This window comes from Halyomorpha halys, unplaced genomic scaffold (assembly GCF_000696795.3).
Source record: "Halyomorpha halys isolate HHAL.00 unplaced genomic scaffold, Hhal_1.1 Scaffold367.1, whole genome shotgun sequence".
Taxonomy (NCBI): domain Eukaryota; kingdom Metazoa; phylum Arthropoda; class Insecta; order Hemiptera; family Pentatomidae; genus Halyomorpha; species Halyomorpha halys.
The window spans coordinates 616,431-620,231 of NW_027115775.1; the positions used below are offsets into that span (position 1 = coordinate 616,431).

The window sequence follows — 3,801 nt, forward strand, 5'->3', positions numbered from 1 at the left end:
TAATGAAATAGTTAAACTATTTTTCTGTTTAGAATAATGGCGTGAGACGATATAAAAAATTTATTTGAAATACAAGTGCAAATTTTACTTTCTAAAATCTTAATAATAAAAAGTTATAATTTTGAGCTGTGAAAATGGATACCTACTTAATGGCATAATACCTTTACAAGCACGCTGTGGAGAAGTACCATAACTTGCGGGTTACAAAATTGTTCGAAAAAAATTATGGTGAGGAGGTGAAGGGTAAGTAAGGGAGTGAATGAGAAACGTCTAGACGTACAGTTTTTATTTTATTTCTTTTACTGAATACAATAAATATTGAGAGTTATTTTTTAATGGAATGCTCATGTAATAACTGACTAAATCAATTAGTGAATTGAAATAATCAATTGGAGATCGAATACGAATTTTTAAAGTGCGTTACCAAGGTGGTCAGACATGGTGAGGGAGTGAAAAACTTTTATTTACGACTTGACTGGCCCTCACGTTAAAGGTTAGAAATGGACCAGACATATAATTTACACATTTTCCGATACTCACCTATTGTCATTTGTACTATACATGGTTCTATATTTTTTTTTAGTTTCAAGGTGTAATCGATTTACTTTATTAATGAACTTTTATCGAAGAATTTTACGAGATTCCTTTACAGTTTTAATTGACTCAATTATTGAAACTAAAATTGATTCAAGATATGATAACTTATAGCAAAAAGACGATAACTTGCTGCTAAATTTTAAACCTGAATACTTTTAAAAGAACTAATGTTAAACATTACTTCTATTAAACTGTGAGTAAATTGATAGTTATTTTTTTTTTATATTAGATATTTTTATATTAAAAAATAAAACATGCAACTATCAGAAGGCAATTAATTTAAAACAGTAATATTAAAAAATATAATAAAATGATATTTATGTATGATATTTATAACAATATGATATGTTTTGTACATTGTTAAATAATTGTACTTTATTGATTGGTGATATCCTTCAAATGATCAGACAAATAAAAGGTTTCAATCTTCAATTCTTCCCCCTCTTCAAGCTGTTAGCCCAATTGGAAGCCACCCTCAATCAGCCGAAATTAAACAAACCAATTGATTGCAATTTGATTAAAGTGCCTCTGAAAGTCGAAACTTTGACCTCACCACGGATGATGATGGCAACAGGTTGTCAATTTTCGATTGCATTATCTCAAGTTCAGTTTGATCTTGAAACAAGGAAAAATGAAATTTTATTCATTGTTATAATATGCCACTCTCCTCACCCATAAGATAAAATTTTAAAAATAATGAAATTTAATAAATATTTGAGGAGTTATCTATCAAAAGTAAATTTATCTACTTTTGAAAAGTAGTTTGTTTTTTAAACTTTCTAATTTTTTTTCAATCAAGCAAAACAAAATTCTTCACCAAAAACTGAATTAGTATGTTTTCAAATTTAAATTTTCTCCTATCTAATAGGTTTACAATGCAATCATTTATTGTAAAAAAAATACAACAAAAAAATACTTGTCTGTGTACAATCACTCTCACTCTTGAGCGCAAGAGAAGCGCTGAGAACTCTAGGAGCCCTGCTTTGCCTGCCATAGGAGAGTGGCAAAGTTTGCTTCAGGTTTATCAAGGCTGAATGTAAATATTGTGTATAGGTGTAAATGAAATATTTATTTTATTTTTTATTTTAGTGCTATTGTTATTATTTACATTTTTTTTCTTCTTTTTCGCTTTTTGTATGAATGATCATTTAGAACTCAATCACTTGAAATTGATAGATTGTACTATCACTCTTCAATAAAAACAATAAAAGATCTTTTTGGAAGATAAAGAAAAAACATATAACCTTAAATGTTTGTTTAATTTCATTATTTTTATTTTATGAGTAAAGAAATTAGCAAGACATAACAATAAGTAAAATTTTTTTTATATATGTTAACATTTGACACAATTGAAAAAAAAAATAATAATGCTATAGAAGAGCATAAAATTAATATGCGTGTATTTGAAAAATATCTATATATATTTCCACATTCTTTGCGTACTAACTCTTTTCTAGGAAGTGGCAACTAGAACAAATTCTCTTTTGAACGCTACTTCCATGCAACAACAACTGCAAGAACAAATTATGTTTTAATAAGCTAATATTGTTCATTTTTTCAATGTTTCATAATTTTAGTTATTTATATATTTTTTATTTCCTTTTTTTGTGAAAGTTTTTTTTTTTTACTGTAAGCATTGAGTATCTTGAAAAAATCCTAAATTAAGTACGTTTTATTATATGTAATTTAATATTGATTCATTGAAAGGATCAGTATTCGTAGTCATACATAATAGTAATTTTATAATAGTCAACTTTATTCTTAATTTAAAACAATTTTTCCAACGTTCGGGCCTCAGATCATTATCAAGGATACCACCTTCAATATTGATGTAGTTTCTTTTTTAAATCTTAAAATTGCAGGCTAATTGTCCTTGTCCAATATAACTTTTTCTAAAGAATTTATATCTTTGATTTAAAACTTTTTTACAAAACACTTTCCTTCCTTCCTTCACTTACATTTACAACTTAAAAACTTAAAAAAAGAGTTCTAAATGCTCATTGATACAAAAAGCGAAAAAGAAGAAAAAAAATGTAAATAATAATAACAGTACTCCTAAAATTAAAAATAAATTAATAAAATACAACAAATATAAAAAGTAATAATAAAAAAAACATGATATATGTAACGAAAATATAAATCCATATAATAAAATAAATGTGATTATATAATAACAAAATCATTTACATACTTCATAAGAAGAAGTAAATTTAAATAAAAATAAAAAATAAAATAAACATTTCATTTACAACTATACACAATATTTACATTCAGCCTTGATAAACCTGAAGCAAACTTTACCACTCACGTATGGCAGGCAAAGCAGGGCTCCAAGAGATCTCAGCGCTTCTCTTGCGTTTAAGAGTGAGAGAGCTTGTACACAGATAAGTATTTTTTTCACTAAAAACGATTGCGGTGTACAATTTAAATGTAAAATTTAAATTTTAAAACAAACTTAATCAGTTTTTGGTGTAGAATTTTGTTTTGCTTGATTGAAAAAAAAATATATAATTTTCAAAAGTAGAAACATTTATTTTTGATAGATAACTCCTCAAATATTTATTAAATTTTATTATTTTTAAAATTTTATCTTATGGATGAGAAGATGGGCACATTATAACAATGAATAATATTGTTGTAGTATTGTTCTAAATTAAGAATAAACTAAACCACTCTCAAACAAGTATATATAAAATAATTAATCTAATATAGTCAATTTTGTTAGTAATGCTTTACGCTCAATAATACATGGTTGAAGATGTACATAGGTACGTAGGTATTACAAAAAAATATATTGGTGAGAAATAAATTAAGGAAGTCAAAAGGTATAATAAACGAAATTAAGATCTGGGGAATTGAAAATTGTATTCATTGCAGAAATAGTGAGCCAAGGTTTATTTATAGGTATAAATTTAAATTATGTGGTATTCTCTTGAAATATTTATTTATTCGTTTAGATTACAAATCCCATCAAATCACATTTCCTCTTCGTCGTAAACCTGCTGATTGCCCTACAGTATACTTTAATAATGTGGCTCTTACCCCTGTAGAACAGATTCGTTATCTTGGACTACATCTTGACAAACTACTAACCTGGAATCCTCACACCAGACTAAAAAGACAGGAAACTGCACGCAGATTCCGACTATTACAGCACTTACTAGACAAACGGTCTAAACTTCCAACTCATTACAAAAGACTGAT

General features: G+C 26.7%; 1 protein-coding gene across 1 annotated transcript in view; it reads right to left on the reverse strand.

Annotated features, from left to right (window-relative positions):
* Positions 1–3,801, reverse strand: part of LOC136797117 (synaptogenesis protein syg-2-like) — a 188,688-nt gene that overhangs the window by 138,600 nt on the left and 46,287 nt on the right. The gene's annotated exons all lie outside the window — the stretch shown is intronic.